The sequence below is a fragment of the Diceros bicornis genome, chromosome 14, assembly GCF_020826845.1.
Source record: "Diceros bicornis minor isolate mBicDic1 chromosome 14, mDicBic1.mat.cur, whole genome shotgun sequence".
Classification (NCBI taxonomy): domain Eukaryota; kingdom Metazoa; phylum Chordata; class Mammalia; order Perissodactyla; family Rhinocerotidae; genus Diceros; species Diceros bicornis.
The window spans coordinates 14065252-14083846 of NC_080753.1; the positions used below are offsets into that span (position 1 = coordinate 14065252).

The 18595-nt window shown below is 44.7% G+C and overlaps 1 pseudogene; it reads left to right on the forward strand.

Annotated features, from left to right (window-relative positions):
- Positions 1-708: 708 nt before the first annotated feature.
- Positions 709-16178, forward strand: LOC131413575 (glutathione S-transferase A1-like; annotated as a pseudogene).
- Positions 16179-18595: the final 2417 nt, after the last annotated feature.

The following is an 18595-nucleotide window of genomic DNA, read 5'->3' on the forward strand; positions in this document are numbered from 1 at the left end:
GCAGCCCCCAGCACTCATTCTACCCTGAGTGGGGCCTTGTGGGATGGGCTGGTGTCCACGACAGCAGAGGCCCCTGGTGGCAGCGTCTCAGAGGGTCACTGCCCCCTGGCATACCGCATGCCGGGGGACACTCAATGTCCTGTCCTGATCTCACATGGAGAGACAGGCTTTCCTGAGACATTCAAACTCCACAACAGGAAGATCTTCCCGGTCCCTTCCCTGCATGACATCCCCTCCCCAGTCACCACCTAACCATGCACAGAGCTGGAAAGAGGGTGGAGGTGAATTGAAACTGCAAGAGTGAGCTGTCACTGCTGTAACCCTGCTCTTTCTTTTTTTTTTTTTTGTGAGGAAGACTGGCCCTGAGCTAACATCCGTGCCCATCTTCCTCCACTTTATATGGGAGGTCGCCACAACATGGCTTGATGAGCGGTGCCTCAGTGCATGCCCAGGATCTGAACCCGGGCCGCCTCAATGGAGCACGTGCACTTAACCGCTACGCCACTGGGCCGGCCTCCATGCTCTTTCTTGATGGCTCTCATCTAAATTCCCGTTGACCCTGATCACGCTCCTCTGCGTACCCTGCCAAGCTCAGGAATCTCCCTTCTCCTCATCACGTGCCAGACAGGGGCCATTCAAGTGTAAAAGTTCTATAATGCTGTGGAATGAAAGAACAAGAACTCATTGACTGTTTCTGTTTTCCAGTTTGAAGAGAAGTTTATAGAAACTTCGAAAGACTTGGAAAAGCTGAGAAATGGTAAGACCAAGTATCTAGTTGCCTCTGATGAGAGTATCTAGTAGAAGTCATGTGTTGGGGTTTTAACCCCGGGCAATGCCTATGTGTGTGTACCCTGGGAGCTGGGGGCCAGGGAGAGGGAAGGAAGTGGTGCAAATGTCAAAGCTGGGGCTCTTTGAGAAGCTTTGGTAACTCGCTCAGCGCAGGAGAGCTGGAACTCTGTGAGTAGTTGCTCCAGGACCATCCCCCAGGCCCTGTGGATCCCTGTCTTTGCCTCTCCTGCTTTTCTGCCCAGTGACTGAGCTCTAGCAGCTCAGTATCCCACAGCCCTCCCAGAAAGGACACTCAAATACATGTAATAGAGCAAAGAGGAGAAACAGGCCCCGCACTTACCTGGAGTTCTTCTCTCTGACAGGTTGGCAAGGTGATGTCCTAGCGTATTGTAGACTCAGATAACAAAATTGTGTTGATTTAGTTGGAAGGCCAGGGGAGCCTGTGAGGAGGGAGTGAAAGCCCGAGGGCCAGCAGCGGTGGGGTGGGGAACACAGGGCCCCCTACACACACTCTCCAATGGGGGTATTTGAGGAGCATAGAAAACACCCTCCGGAGAAATCTCCCCTACTAATGGTAGGTGACCAGCAACCCTCTAGATTTATTTTGGGAACTTCCCAACTGAAATGACAACCAGCTGGTAGCCGTGTTGCAGCCTCTCCCAACTTCTTCCTTAAATGTCCTTGAAGAGAAATCGAACACAACAAATACAGTGACCTCCCATGTACCTGAATGAGAATAAAATGATAAATGAAATAATAGGATAAAAAGTAACACACAGATTGATAACAAAAATGATTACAGGAAGCCAAAAACAAATGCTATTTCCTTTGAAATGTTCCACATAATAATTTTTTGTTTCCTTTTATATCTTCAGTCATTCTAACAAACAGTTTTTTATCCTGAAAGTTTGATCCATAAAACACTTCACTCTCCTTTTTTTTTCCTTCTTTCCAAAGATGGGAGTCTGATGTTCCAGCAAGTGCCAATGGTTGAAATTGATGGGATGAAGCTGGTGCAATGCAGAGCCATTCTCAGCTACATTGCCGCCAAATACAACCTCTATGGGAAAGACATAAAGGAGAGAGCCCTGTACGGTATTTTTCCTGCTCTTTCATCAACAGTTAATAGGAACAGTGTAGGTCCTTCCCTGAGGGAGCAGGACTGTATCAGGGGGCACAAGACCACCAGCAGTGTGGCCTTGGTGGTATAGACTGAGGTCCAGAGACCTTGGAGGATGAAGGACAGGAAACCTGCAGTGGACTCAAGCAAGTGGGATTATAGAAGAGGATGTGGCCCATGGATAGGGCACAGTGACAGAGGTCTCCAAACCCTGATGAACTAAGAAGCCGGGAGGCTGGTGGAGTCATGACTCCAGGTACTCAGGCCTTTAGGAGCTGGACACTAGCCCTCAGCTAGAGACAAGGGACAAAGTGTCTAAGGATCTAGAGGATAAGGCTGGCGAAGGGTGGGACCCAAATGAGCTGCTTCTCATATTCCAGAATTTACCAGAATGATGACCAGGAACCTAATTTATGACTGAGTTATATTGACTGGGCATTTGACAAGCGTTAGCACAGGTTGAGCCCAAATTGCCAGGGTTACAGTAAGCTTTTTGATACAGGAATGAAGCATCAGATTTATTCAATACAACCATATCTGGGGGGGGTCTCCTCCTGGTTGTGATGGACCACATGATTAAAATTAAAACCATGTAAGGGCTTATTCAAAAAGTGAAAAATAGTTACCGTATGACTATATGACTCAGCAATTCCACCACTAGGTATATACCTGAAAGAATCGAAAATATATCCACATTAAATCTTGTACACAAATGCTCATAACAGTGTTGTTCATAATCTTCAAAAAGTAGAAACAATACAAATGGCCATCAAGTGATGAATGGATGAACAGATCGGGGTATATCCATAGAGTGGAATATTATTTTCCCATGAAAAGAAATGAAGTCCTGTTGCTGGCTACAACATGGATGAACCTTGACAACATTATGTTACATAAAAGAGACCAGAACAAACAGCCCATATTGCATGATTTCATTCTATGCAATATCCAGAATATTCATATCCGTAGAAACAGAAAGTAGTTTAATGGTTGCCTGGCGCTGTTGGGAGGGAAGAATGTATAATGCCTGTGAAAGCATAGGGCATTTGATTTGGAAGGGTTCAAAATATTCTGGAATTAGAGTGTGTTGATGGCACAAATCTGTGACTTTACCAAAAATCACAAAATCGTACACTTGAAAAAGGTGACATCATGGTAGCGGAATTATATGTCAATAAAGCTTTTATTTTAAAAAGCTCTTATAGGAAGCCCTGCTTGGAACACACACACACACAAACTAGGAATAGGCACTGGTGGGAAGTGTATAAAGAATTGAAGCATTTCAGGGGATATTTAGGTGGGGTCTTGAGAGATGCGAACATGGCCAGTGTTGGGCAACAGTGCATGGAGAGGGCTGTGGCACAGTGTTCTATGGGGAATCATTGAAAGAACTTCTAACATTGAGCGTTAAGTGGGCCTGGGTGGTATAACAGGATGAGAGGGAGAGGGCCATGACTGAGATGGCTGTACCAGGGACTCTCTTTGGAGGTGACTTAGGTGACTGGTCTTTGGCCGTGTGAATCACACTGAGTTTGTGCACAGAACAAACCCCAGCAGAGACGGCAAACCCCAGCTAGAGGCTCAGTGGTTACTTGCAGTGATTCCACCAGTGTCTCTCATGCCTGTGACTCGGAGCAGGTCACCAATGCTCTCGGTCCTTATGTTTGGTCATGTGTGTAACAAAAATTTTAGACATATATCTACCTTGGTAGCTTGTTCTAGAATGAAACGTGAAAAATAAGTAAAAATCGTAGCTGAATGATTGGCTTATAAAAATGCACCCAGTGGAAGTGAATTCCTTTGCCACCTCCTGATGCCCCATTCTTTTACATTTTTAAACTATAAAATCTAAGACAGGAGACATTTGACAATTTAGTCATTTCTTTCTTTCAGGATTGATATGTACGTAGAAGGTGTGGCAGATATGAATGAAATGTTCATATTTTTGCTCATAACCCCACCTGATGAAAAAGGTGCCAAGATCGCCCAGATAAAAGAGAAGGCAGCAAATCGTTATTTCCCTGCATTTGAAAAAGTAAGTGGGCTGTTTAGTGTCCTGGCACTGAGGTTAGAAGAGAAAGAGAAAGAGTGCCTGGGCATTCCTGGGGCATTGACCTTCACTTCCAGTGAGCCTTCCTGAATACTAGTTAATGGAGTACCTGACTCTCAAGCATCTTATAAATATCCACCATGAGGAAGAATTGTGCCAGTTTTACCCAAGTTATAATTTTTCAGCAAAACTTTGGTTTGCTAGGACCCAATCTAGAATTTTCTATTCAATGGAATTGAAGGCTCTGAGAGCCACACTAGAGATTGGAGCAGATCCTACAGAACACCATACAGAGGTTTCTGGTCCAGGAGGAACATGATGAAAGCCATACATCTGAAAATATTCTGGTACCATATGTAGGGAGACATGAGACCAGCTGCCCATCAGGAGAATGTGGTAGTGTTTCAGGGAATGAATGAGATGTATCTAAACACAGACAGGAGCAGTGTGATGGAGAGGAAGAGATAGATGAAGAGATGTTAAGGGAAAATAATCTAGAAATTTGTGGGACATGGCTCTTAGATTTTTGAGGAAAGTTATGTAAACTAAGGAAATAAAGTTCCATCACTATACATAGTACATATCTTCTCTTTGAAGGTCATGGAGAACATTTCAAGATCAAAACTACCTGAAATACTGCTAAATAAAAATCATAAACCAAAAAATGATTGTAAGAGATACAGGAGGTTTAACGCTCTCATCTTCATAAAACATTAAATCATTCTTTCATTCACTCAACAAACGTGCATTCACTGCTAGTGTGTTAGGTCCTATTCAAAGAGTGAAGAATTTGATACTAATAGGAAAATACTCTCTCCTGGCCCTTGTGCTGAGGGTTTAGGCACATTCACTGGTGACAAGCTCTTCAGTCACTGCAGTTTGAGGACATCCATCCTCAGGAATAAAGAGCCCTGTGACAACATAAATGAAAGATGCATATCACAAACTGGCATTTGATGCATCATTATAGTCTTTATTTTTTATCCAACTGCTATATGCATACATGGCTGAAAGGGTATTTGACACAACATTATAATCTTCAGTTGGTGGTACCATGTATGTTTTTTCCCTTTTTTCTCTGTGATTTCCATATTGTTATAATATTTTTAATAAACACCACATATTTTGTACAATATATTATATGAAAAACTGAAACACACACAAAAGTTGAAAGATATGTATAATGAACTCCTAATTACCCATCACCTAGAGTTAATTTTTATTATCATGTTTGCTTAACCATATATGTCCCCCTCCCAGTCTCCTCCAATCAAGCATATCATTTTATGGTGCATTTTAAAGGAAACGCAGACATCAACACAGTCACCCTTAGACGCTCAGCATGCAAATTAGAACATATTCCACCAATGTCATTGACAGACACAGGTGGGGTAGGAGTCAGAGCCAATGTTGAGAGGGCTCCAAAGGGAGATGGTGAGTTCAGGTTCCTTTCGGGTCCCAGAGAGATAGATGAGGAAATGAGGAAAGCTGACGAGAGGAGAAAGGTAGACTCTAAAATAGTCTGCTCAGGAGTGAAGAAGGCTGTCATGAAGATGGAGCCTTTTCCCAAGGCAGAGAGGAGAAAGAAAAGTGTGGAGATGGAGAGAGAGGGTGAGAAAGAGAAAGAGCCATGGCCTGAAGTTTCAGGGCTGCTCGCTTTAGAGTGTGGGGCTGACAGACACATGGCACAGCAGATGCTAAGCCCTTGGCCCAGAGGAAGGTGCAGCAGGAGCCCAGTGACGTGGGAAGGGGAGAAGGACATGGTGGCCTGGGCTTCAGCTGAGGAGCGAGGGAAGAACAGCAGAGCCCACTCCTCCCTCCCTCTCACTGAGTCAGGGCCGGTGGAGAAGGTCTGAAGCTCCACATCCGCCCAGGGAGGCAGCAGAGGGGGAGAGTGGGGCTGGAGAGACCCGGGAGGAGCAGGGGCCCAGCCTGACTGTGCCTGTGTTCATGACCTGATCCCTCAAATTCGCCAGGTGTTGAAGAGCCACGGACAAGACTACCTGGTTGGCAACACGCTGAGCAGGGCTGACATTCAGCTGGTTGAACTTCTCTACTCTGTCGAAGAGCTTGACCCCGGCATTCTGGTCAACTTCCCTCTGCTGAAGGTGATCTCTTTCACAGCCCTCAGGACGGGAGGCCCTCATCTCCCACTTTGGAATCTAATATTTGGACTCTTGGGTCTCCATTATTATCAAGGCCTTTGCTGCCCTCAGGTCTTCAAATTAGCTCCTGGGCCATGGTCTGAGGCATGAAAAGAATCTTGTTATGCTGAGGAGGTCTGAGTGGATGCTGCCCCAAGAAGAAGAATTTGTCTTTTACAAGGAGAGGGACCCAGGGTCAGCCTCTCTCTCCCAGGCCCCTGGTCCATGACAGTTTCTGTCCTCTTTTCTCTGCGATTCCCTTGACCCAGGTGTGTCCTTCTCTTTCCACACCTGAGTCTGTGATCAGGTCTCCTCCCCTCGGCTCCTGCTCCTACTTTCAGACATTGTGTTTCTCTCTGCACAGTCTCCCCTCTCTCCCTGTCTCTCTCTCTCCATGGGTAAATTGGCTTTGATCGGCCTCATGTCAAAAGGCCCCTTTTATGTTCTCTGTCTTCAGTTCCTGCCCAATTTTCCTATATCTTTTCTTTTCCTGATTGGAGACTGTATCTGTGATGGTATCTGACAGACACATCCTCTTCGTTGCATTGCACAAGAGCCATGAATCCACAGGATGAGTGTGTAGGGAAGAAGAGAGAGAAGAAAGTGCTATTGAGCTGGATTTTCTTCCTCTTTTCCTCATTTCTCACCGGATGTCTGTTCCCCAGCCTCACACTGGTGCTGATGGAGGATACTCAGTGGGTCCTCATCTAGGAGGGTCTCAGATTCCCTGGCTTGTGCTAATGACAGGTTGGTCTTTGGCTCCACTCTGAGGCTGTGCTCTTGTGCATTGTAGGCCCTGAAAACCAGAATCAGCAACCTCCCTACTGTTAAGAAGTTTCTGCAGCCTGGCAGTCCGAGGAAGCCTCCAATGGATGAGAAATGTCTTTTAAAAGTGAAGGAGATTTTCCAGTTATAATAAAGCCAGCATGGCTGCCCAGCACATGCAGGACCTATCTTCTGAAGTTTTCCAAAAATGAAGTGGTTGACCTAAATGTAGATCCTGGCTATTGTGAGACTAATAAACTATTCCAAGGTTTTAGTGTTGATTAAATAATACAACGCCTATGAGCAGATTTCATTACAATTTATTCCTTTTCATTAGGATCAAATATGAAATCAGATTTTCAATCTCCTTCTATCCTGTCTCTTGCTTGGAATTAAAAATGAAATAAAAATGGGAAATACAGACTTTGTGTCTTCTTGATCTTTTCCAGACATTGTCATATAACATCTGTCACATAGCCAACAAACAGTCATGTGCGGAAATTCATACCTGACACTCTCAGGTATTCACAGGCAAATACCTACCTTTCTCAGTAATGGCTAAAAAAATTTTATTTTTTCTTTGAGAAACATTTTCCTTCTGATAATAAAAACTTTTTTTTTTAATGCGTGTCTGAACTGCTATTATGTCCCCTATGGACTCTTTAGTGTTCTAGGTGGTGGGGACGGAATAAAGAACAAAACAGAGCCGAGCTCTGCTCTTAGGGGACCCTCTGTCCCTTCCAGTCCCCGAGCACCCTGGCACATCATCGCTCTGTTGCTTAGTGCTCTGTGGGGCCTGGTATGAGCCTTCCTCTCAGGTCACTTAGTGTCCCTCAGGCCCAGGCTTCCAAGATACAGACTATATGTATGAATTATGTGTAAATGAATATACATAAAATCATTGTTCTGGGCCAGAGTGCCCAATGAGGAGTGATTTCTAGCTTTAGCCCCACCCAGGGCCAATGATGAATACTCTCTCAGAAAAGGTGGACTTTGGCACGTGGAGTTCTCCTCCCCTTAGTGTGAGGGTCCCCACAGTGGGGGGCGGGGTAGGGGGCACACAGACACAGGGCTCCCTGACTGAGGCCTCACTTCACTCTAGTCTGTTCTTTACTCACAGCCAGAGTTGATTTTCTCAAGTGCAAATCTGAGTCTCTCCACCTTCTTGATCTCCTTCAGTGACTCCTGTACCTGCAGGGAGGCCTCCTCACACCCCTCCTCACACCCGCCTCCAGCCCATCACACTCATGGGTGAGGCCTTCCTGCCTGGGCACAGTTGCTAGCCCTGCCTGGCAGCTCCTTCCCCCCTGGCCACACTCCACACTCGCTGCTTCCCACGGGCTCCCACAGAGCCCCATGAGCATCTCAGAAAGCTGAAGGTCGCTGTGCCTCCCCCACTGTCCTGTGAACGCCTGGTGTGGGCACATGGCCCTGCGGTGTCCCCAGGGCTCCCTCACCAATGGTGATAACATGGCGCACAACTCCACACACAACTCGGTGACCTAAGGGCTCTAGTCTGGGCTTTCAGAATTCCTCACCATTTCCCCCACGCTCCCACCTACCGGACATCTGTAGTCACTCACCCATGTCTTCAGAATATTTATTTCCATTAGTCAAATGCAGTGTGTGGAACTTGCTTGGATCCTGATGCAAAAAAACCAACTGTTAAGAAATCTTCAGGAGACATTGGAGGAAATTAGAATGTGGAATATTTACTGAAATGAAGGAATTATAAAACTTTAGTGTGCTAGGACTGTAGTCTGATTATGTTTAGAAAAAGACTCCTTACCTTTCAGAGATTAACATATTAAGTTTTTGATAGATTTAGTGACATGCTGTCTAGGATTTGTTTCAAAATAATCCCTTGGTAGTGGGGACAGTAGGTGGGTCTATATTGGTTTTTTGTGGTTTCTACAAAATTACTACAAACTGGGTGGCGTAAAATAGCAGAATGTATTCTGTCACACTTTTGGAGGCTAGAAGCCCAAAGTGGAGGTGTGTCAGCTGGGCTGCCTTCCTCCGGGGGCTCTATGGGAGAATCCTTCCTGCCTCGTCCAGCTTCTGGTGGCTTTTTGCATTCTTTGCTTCCTTGGCTCATGGCCACGTCACTTCAACCTCTGAGTCTGTCTTCACCTCCCCTCACCCTCTGTGTGTGTCTGTGTCTTCTCTTCTGTTATAAGGGTATGCGCTCTTGGATTTAGGGCCCATCAGGATAATGCAGAGCCATCTCATCTCAATGTCCTTAACTCAATTACATCTGCAAAGACCCTTTTTCCAAAAGGTCACAGCACAGGTTCCAGGTATTTGGACATGGACCTATCTTTTTAGGAGGTCACCTTACCACCCCCTACGGGGTATAGATGAAGAAAGACCGTTGTCAATTGTTGAAGCAGGGGAATGGGTTCATTGGTGGGTACAATACACGTTTAGGACATACTTAAACTAAAAATTATTTGCTATTCAGCTGAAATTCATATTTGATGGGCTGTCCCGTGTTTTATCTGCTATCCAATACAAAAAGTATTCCAGAGACCTGCTTGCAGTATACTGACGTCAGCTCCCTGCTATGCTCATGGCAGAGGTTTCTCATCTGCCTCCATCCTTGCATCCAATTCATGAAAATCTCACAGTAAGTTTCTTCAAAAAGTCATACCCCACTGACTGGAGGAGAAAGTCCAAACATCCTGAAACTTTTTGTTTAACCATTCAATTGCCAACCTTCAAAAGAACAATTAACCAATTTTTTTGTGATAAGAGAATGACTTGTCATTTTTCTTCCCATCTAGCATGGAACCCTTGGCCCCTGAACTCTGTAGGAGTGGCTTTTCCTTAACTGATCTCTACCTGTGTCACAGGGAGGAGTTATTCCATTACAAAAACAGCTTATGAACACCTGAGGGGTTGACATTGAGTTGCTGAGCCATGTGGGAGACAGACTTTAATAAGATCAGTACTGATTTTATAAATCTTCATACATTGCCTCACATCCTCCCCTCCAGGTCACCAGAAAAATACTTTAAAATGTGTCCTCAGCACAAGAAAAATCTGTTTTAGACTCACATCGTGCCTTCTTGCTGTGCTTAGGGGTCAGTTCAAGAGTTGTTTATTCAATTGCTGTTGGAAACATCTTTACAAAAATGTGAAAATGAAGGATTTAGAAAACTAGGGCACGAGAATTTAGATGCAAGAAAAATTAATGATAGGAGGAGAAAAAAGAATGATACGATTTTAGACAATCCGAGAATATTACCAGTATAGGAGGGAGTGTGAGAGTTTATGCCGAGGTTACTTTTTCCATAGAAGTAGCTGATGCACAACAGTTGTGAACAGTGATACTGTAATAGTCTCTGTGAAAACTCAAAATTCACTGGTTATAATAGGAATAAATTAGTCTGAAGGTCAGCAGAACTCGATTCTAGTTCAGCCTTTGCTGGATTAGCTCACTGGCAAGTCTCCTTCTCTCTCTGTGGTTCAACCAACTCAGGGCAACTAGACATCGGCTGAAGCAGGTTTCTCAGTCTGGCCCTGTTGACACTGTGGCCGGGCGATGCTTTGTTGTGGGGCTGTCCTGTCTGTTCTCCTTTCCTTTTTCTTTTTAGTTAAAAAGTATTTATTATAGAAATGTACATTTAATTAGTTTTAAGGAGTGTACTTAAGAATAGTGTTAACATATATTTTCCTCAAATTTGCAAACGTTACAACCTTAAGATATCTACAATGATAGTTTGTTTACATGCTTACAAGAAATCATCATTTCATCAATACTTGACTCTCACTTTTTCTTCTCATTTTACTCTGTAGCTATAGAAAAGACACAGTGTGGGGGTCAAGTTCATCCTAGTGCTAGTGGCAGCCGCATAGTCGAATGAGAGATGCAAAAGGATAGAGAAGAATTATTCCATGTTTCAGAAATGTATTTTTCAAAAAAAATTATCCTATGAAGATAACACAGATAAAATAGCCAACTGCACTCAAATATAAGGTATTTCCAACTAAATATCCAATCAATGTGTCTGTTAGGACAACACAGTGGATGAAAAATGGAGGGTGGATGAAATGCAGAATGACTGAGGGTGGATAAGAAGGAGTCAGATGCACATGGAGGCATCGCCCCACTCCACGTCAGAGGCATCTCTGCTAGCTACCCACTGGATGTAGCACCCTCCCTCTTGATTTTGACAACCAAAAATATCTCCAGAGATTGCCAAGTGTCCTCTGGGACAAGAGTGGCAATATCACCCCCCGTTAAGAGTCCCTGGACTCTTAAGAGACTCTTACGAGAATTTGACTTCTCAAATTCTCCAACTCAGGAAGTCTCAATGGGAAAACTAGAGAATCACAGGAGCACAGAATGAGATTTTACAAAGCACAGGAATTCGCCAAGCTAGAACGGACAAGTCATTCACATCAGAATGTAAGAGTCAACCATGCTCTGTTATAGTATTAATATTGGGGGAAAAAAGGAAAAGTCTCATACAGGAGAGATGGAGAGCCTCAGGGAGATCATGTGAAAACCCTGGAGCAGTCGGAACATAACAGAATTCATGGGGAAACTCTGGTGTCTATGGGAGAAGACATGGAAATGGCAACGAGGAAAAGCACTAGGCAGGATGCTACCAAGAGCAATGTTTGTCAAGGATGAGGCAGGGTCCTCATTTGAAGGGGAGGAAGGCAGCCACGTGGGGTAGAGAGGCACGGAGCTTGGGGACTGGGTGCAGCCTGGGAGGCAGGAGCGCCCTGGGCTGCGGAGCAGCGCCCTCAGCTTCCTCAGCCTGGCAGCTCCTCACCTCGCGCTGACTTGCTTTACTAAAAGCACTGTGATTCTGGGGTTGAAACCACTCAAAGATAAGTCCTTGCTGGGCCCCTCATGCTCTGTCTGTTGTCCACAAACCTGTTTTTCCGACTAGACTTAAAGCTTTTTAGGTCAGGGACCAGATCAGGCTCGGATCCTGTTCCCCACCAGCCATCATTTCTTAGCACTGGAAACTGCTCCAGGAGTGTTAGGAAGAAGTTTCAAGGAAAGTTTTTAGAAGGAAATATACCTCCATGTAAACCAGAAAGGGGTGTGAGAGAAGGATCAGTGTATGTGTGTGTTTCCAGGTAAGCAGGAGGATGCTGGAGAGACATGATCATTTTCATTGAGTGTTGACATTGAGACCCTCAAGAAGGCTGTGAAGAGCTGGAGAGAGAAGCCGTGGATCTCCTGTTCCAATGGCTGGACCCCTGCAAAGGCAGCCTGGGCACAGGAAGGAGGCCAGAGTGCCCAGTTCAGGGAGGGAGTGGCAGCACGGTGAGCCTGAGGAGAAAGGCACCTGGGGTGCAGGGTCCAGGGACCAAACTGGGGATCTGCTGCAGGGTTGGGTACACTAGGCTGCTTTTAATATTGTGCCAAACCTCCCTGAACTTTCCCCAAAGACTTCCTGCAATCCAGGTTAAGTAATCAGTGAACGTCACTAATCTTACCATATGAGCTAAACAAACAGTCGTTATATGACGTTTGGAAAAATTCTGGAGAAATATATACATACTATGCCTAATCTTATACCTATTGGAGCTCTAGCTGTCAAGAGATAGATACATAGATAGATAGATAGATAGATAGATAGATAGAGAGATAGATAGAGAGATAGAGAGATAGATAGACAGACCATGATAGATAGATAGACAGAGAGACAGACAGATTGACAGAGATAGAAGAAAGAAGATACAGATGCTACCCGGTGTGTTGAGACTCACTCTTCTCCCAGGACCCGGGAGCAGGAGGGAGATTGCATTTACTGATCCTTATGGAAGAATTTTATGCAGATTATCTCATTTAACTTTCTCAACAACCCTCAAAAGTAGAGATAACTCTATTTTTAGAAGCGAAAATTGCGGTGCAGAGATGCAACCACCTGCCGGAGGTTCTGATCCTTGTGAGGAAAGGAGCTGGGACTGGGCTTCAAGTCTCCATCTCTCTGCTGAGACCCACTGTTATTAGGACCTGCAGACCTCACTCCTTTAGTTTATTCCTGGGATTATCATGGATAGACGTCTTTAGAGGAATATAAGCTTATTCCCCTGTTAAGCTAAAGTGTAATGGTACTAGTCTTCAATTTACTCACAGTAGATTTTTAGGATGTCAAAGTAAAGCAAGGCATGCTTTTATCAAAGTTTCTTCTTATCAAGCCCCTAAAAATCAGCTAACAGAAAGGTATTCACGAATTCCTTATTTCCCTCTCTCCCTCCCCCTCAACAGATAGCGGGCTAATGGATTCAAAATGGGAAAAATAAACAAAAGTCTCAGGGAGACCCACAGAGAGCGCCTGAGTGTTCCATGGTGAGGTGAAACCTGAAATGACGTGGCCCTGAAATCAGAGGACACAGCGTGTGAGCCTAGGAAAGCCGCTGCACGTCTTGACCTTCAGTTTCCTCCTCTTTAGAACAGGATACGAGAAGCTACTTCCCGGGGTTGTGGTCAAGGATAGACACACTTGCTGGATATTGAGTGTGAACCAGGAACACACGTGTGTGACCTTTGGCAATTCATCGAATCTCTCTAGTTCTCATTTTCTGCTGACAAGGCAAAGTTTTAGGATAACCTTTGCCCTAGTCTGGACCAGGCCTTTGGAAACCTCCTAGTGGGGAGGTGAGGAAAGTTGTCTAGGAGAAAGAGAGTTATGAAAACATATTATCTAAGAGAAGAGTTCCTTTCCCTTTGTAACAGGATCCTCAGTGAAAGGGAAAGGAGCTGAGTGTGAGGTGTGAGTCACTTGGCTCTGTGAACTCTAGTCCACAGCACACACTTCTCGCCTCAGTGCCGGCCTTAGTCTCCTCTCCATTCTGCTCAATCCCAGCACCTCCATCTCCCGTGACGAGAAAGTACAAACTCCAATATCTCCGACTACAAGACAGATGGTTGATTAAGTATGTTTCGAAAGGATTTTTTACTTTCTAAAGCTTGGACTTTTGTGTTCCCCATTAAAAATATGGATATTGAAATAATTTTGATATCTAACATTCAAATCAGATGCACTTTTTCAGAGATATGTCCATTGGGTAAAGGAACGCATATTTTTGTCCCAAACTCCACAACAATAAAACTCCACAACAATAAAATTTTGCATGAAGAATCTTTATGTTTTCTAAACAGAGCCTGGGATTTGGATGGAAAATGCAACTGTTCCTCCCTCAGTCCTGGCTTTGGGACTCCCGCTTGTAATGAGTCCCGTGTGCTTCCATTCACACCCACGAGGAACTAGCCGTGTCCACTGTGGGAGCCGCTGAGTGTCATTTTCTGGTTCCGTCTATGTTGACCACCCACGCAGCCTGGGGTAGAACAAGGGCTTTCAGATTTTGCTGACAGGACACAACCAATGTCTCTCTCACCATCAGTTGACCAAATGAGTGTGCACACATCCACACGTGCAACACACATCTGACTGAAGTTGAAACTCCTGAGAGGATCCTAACCTCGTCTCCACAGAGGGCACTCGGAGAGTTTCTATTGTCTTCTATTCCATTTTAAAAATTAGTGGATTTCACAATCTACTGAAGGATTGTCACAGAGTTTGAAAGACACTAATACAGAAAATGAAGCTTATATTTCGATGTCACAAAGAAGTGGTTTTGAATCCCAGGTCCACCACCTCCATTGAGGATGTTACTCTGGAAACTTCAGTATCCCCAGCTGTAAAGGGAGAGTGATAACAGACCCACCTCAGGTGATCTTTGTAGGATTAAATGGAGATAAATTTGTGAGCTCGCCCATCGTATTACAGGTTTTGAATAAATGTGAGTTCCACTCCATATGCTGTAAAGTTGATGCAGTAACATCCTTTTTTCTAGATCATGCACCAAGTGGAGGTAGAATGTAGATTCCAAAAACAGGCAGGAATCAGCATCCCGTGTCTGTGGGAAGAATTAGGATCTGTTGAGCTACAGTTAAACGAGTCTGAGCCCTAATTTGAGCCTTTGAACAAATGCAGTGTTAACTCTGCTCCCTCTTCCCCCTTGCTGTCAGAGAACTCCTCTGGTGTCAAGGCCCCTCACAGGCTCCCAGGGCCTTCATCTGTGTGGGGTCCAACCCTGCCCTCCCTCTATCCTGGGGATGGATTTCCATGTCCACCACTCCCTGGAGTGTGACTGTGGTTGTGTCGTTTAACTAATCTCTGAGCCTCAGCCTCATTAACTGAAAAATGGGGATAATAACATCTATTTCATGGAGCTGTTATGAAGATTAAAGTTATAATGTATCCACAGGGGTTAGCATTCGGTCATGATCATTAGGAGCGGGTTTTCAATAAATGTTACGTCTCTAATCCTTCCCCCTCCCCCTAATAACCACGGAAGCATCCTTTCGACTGACACTCAATATTAGCCTGCCAAGACCACTGGATTTTACCCAGTGGAGACTGGAGAGTGGTTTAGTCTAACTTCCTGGGGTTTGCTCCTGAGAGTGAGATTTTGGGCCAAGGAAGACATTCCAGCGACTCTTCTGATTCTGCCATAAGGGAGGCAGATCCCCTTCCTCATCGTTGGTGCTGTTCAACCATGTATCATAAAGTGCATTTCTGCTTCTGTGGTTTCTTTCATTTGTTCATTCATTCATTCATTCATTCAGGTTTAGAGAAACCAGGAGACTGCATCATGGCAGAGAAGCCCAAGCTTCACTACTTCGATGGACAAGGCAGAATGGAAGTCAACCGGCGGCTCCTGGCTGCAGCTGGAGTAGAGGTGGGTTCTGAGTTTGGTCATCCTAAGTTGCATCTAAAATTGACTGTAAAAGTACTTTCTCACATAAGATAGGAAACTGTTCTTACTGAATGACCTGTCAAGAGTTTTGCATTTTAAAAATAATTCAGATATTAAGAGATGAACGGATTTGACCTAATATATTCTCAAAATTTCTTGTCATCAAAGAGCGTAAACAAGTAAAATAAAGTTAAGAAACTAATCACACTGTGTGGGCCTTATTTGGATTTGGATTTAAACAAACTGTAAAATATCTGTTCCCCAGCCTCACACTGGTGCTGATGGAAGAGACTCAGTGGGTCCTCGTCTAGGAGGGTCTCAGATTCCCTGGCTTGTGCTAATGACGGGGTTGGTCGTTGGCTCCACTCTGAGGTTGTGCTCTTGTGCATTCCAGGCCCTGAAAACCTGAATCAGCAACCTCCCCACCGTGAAGAAGTTTCTGCAGCCTGGCAGCCAGAGGAAGCCTCCACTGGGTGAGAAAGCTATAGAAGAAGCAAGGAAGGTTTGGAAGTTTTAATAGAGCAGGCATGGCCCCCAGCACATGCAGTACCAATCTACTGAAATTTTCCAGCAATGAAGTGGTGGACCTAAATGTAGATCTTGGCTATTGCAAGACTAATAAACTATTCTGAAGTTTAAATGCTAATTTTATTAAAAATCAACTATGCTGATTTAGTTGCAAAGATATCTATTTTGTTTTGATCAAATATGAAATTATGATTTCCTCCCACGATGTCCATTGGACTCAATAATAAATAAAAGGAGACAGAGTTTCAAAGACACTTTGATCTATTTGAAAAATTGTCATATAACGGCAATCATATACCTCATCAAAAACAGTTAAGCAGAAATTTTCATCTGACAATCTCAGTTACACAAAAATAGTCTTTTCTTTTTGTACTTGGCTGTCTTTCCGACCCATGACCTAAAACGTTTTTCTCCTTTTTTTTTTAGAAAACCACTTTTCTTCAGACAATCAACCTGTTTTCCTGTGGTTTTATGGAACTAATATTTATTTACATCTAACATGTAATATTCAGTGTTCCAGGAGCTGGGTAAATAATGACGAACAAGCCAGATATAGTCTCTGTCCTCATGGACAGTGGTTCACTCTAGTCCTGGGGTTCACTCTAGTGAGAGAAAGAAAAAAATAGGTAATTCTAATCCAAAATCATGCATACCTTGTCTATCAGTTTCCTAGGGTTGCTGAAACAAATGACCACAAATTTAGGGACTTAAAACATTAGAAATTGATTTTCTCACAGGTCTGGAGTCTCTTAGCACAAAATCACAGTGTGAGCAGGGCCGTGCTCTCTCTGAAGGCTGCAGGGAAGGATCCGTCCTTGCCTCTTCCTGGTTTCTGGTGGCTGCTGGAAATCCTTGGCATTTTTTGGCTTGTAGATGCATAACTCCAATCTCTGCCTCCATTGTCACAGGGCATACTTATGTGTGTGTCTCTACCCAAAGTTCCTTCTTCTTATAAAGATACCAGGAATTGCATTTGGGCCCATCCTAATACAGTAGGACCTCATCTTAACTTGATTACATCTACAAAGTCTCTATTTCCAGATAAAGTCACATTCATAGGTGCCCAGAATTAGGACTTCAACATACCCTCTTTTTAGGAGACACAATTTAGTCTACAGCACCATGCTATAGGATGAGAGACTGCTGGGCATAAAGCTAATCAGGGTACCTTTGCTGGAATCTGTGGGTCAGTCACAGTTTCTCAAGGAGGGAAGTCGTGTCTGCCGTGAGACCTGAAGGAGAGACAAGTTGTGGTTAGGGAAGTGGGTGGAACTTTGGTGGGCAGCAGGGATGGAATCCAGGCCGGAGGTCAGCAGGGTCAATGGCCTAGAGAGAGAGACTGAGCATGGTGTATTTGAGGAAAGAGGAGTCACTGGGTCTGAGTGGAGCATTAACGTGTAAGGTGGGAGGAGCACTGAGGAGGTGAGATCAGGGAACAAGGTCCAGCGTCCCCAGGACTCTGAAGCCCACAGCAAGGAGCCTGGATTTAGTCCTAAGGAAAATAGGGAGCCACTGAAGTGCAGCCACACAACCTACACTACCAGCCTGATGTACATAGAGAATAAAATCACATCTTTTAAATATTTAAGCTACTCAAGCATAGATCTCAGAGGAGTAAGAGCTTTCTCCCCCCCAGGAGTCTCTTTCCCACGTTAAATCCAACAACCAGGGGCTTACTCCACCAAGGAGTCAAGTAGCCCTGAGACCGATAGAAAATCCCCAGTCCTCTGCTGCTACACCTGGGCTTCGCTGCCCTTTCTGCCACCTGGAGTCCTGTTGTCCCATCGACTCGCTGAGCTGGGGAGGGTCGGTTGAAACACTGGTCGCCATTAGTCCACTTCAGCAGCAGCGTCTTCATGCTCTACAGTCGCAGAGGGAAGGAAGAGGAGGTCTCCCTCACTGTTGTCACTCAGGCCTGGGAATTCAGACTACAGATTAAGATATGTAGTCATTTCCCCCTGGCACGTCACTGTGTGGGAGAGGCTGAGATAGAGCGATTTCTAGCTTCAGCCACATACTGAGCCCATAACTTGGGCTCCCCCAGGAAATCCAGAATCTATGAGGCTGAGCCCAGGGTCCTGGTCCTGACTGTCCATTTTCATAGCATCAACTTCCCACGTTGGCTGCGGTGAGGCAGACAGAGACAAGGGACACATGGCTTGTGTCTTTTATGTCTACTCAGTGTTAGGTCAACTCAGCCCAACCAAGATGTGCCAAGCTGTCCTCTCAGGAGGCTTCCAGTTCCCTGTACACATTTAGCTGCTCTCTCTCCAGCTCTAGACTCCTCAAGGGATTTATGAGGAGAGATCTTTTTTACACATCCCTCCAAACATACACTCTCATACCCTGGCTCTGGAACAGAAGTTCTTAACCTCACCACACTCAGCCTTCCCCAGTTTATAATATATATTTATAATCTCTTTTTATTATTGTGAAGTGAACTTCGTAACATTTACCTCATTGTGG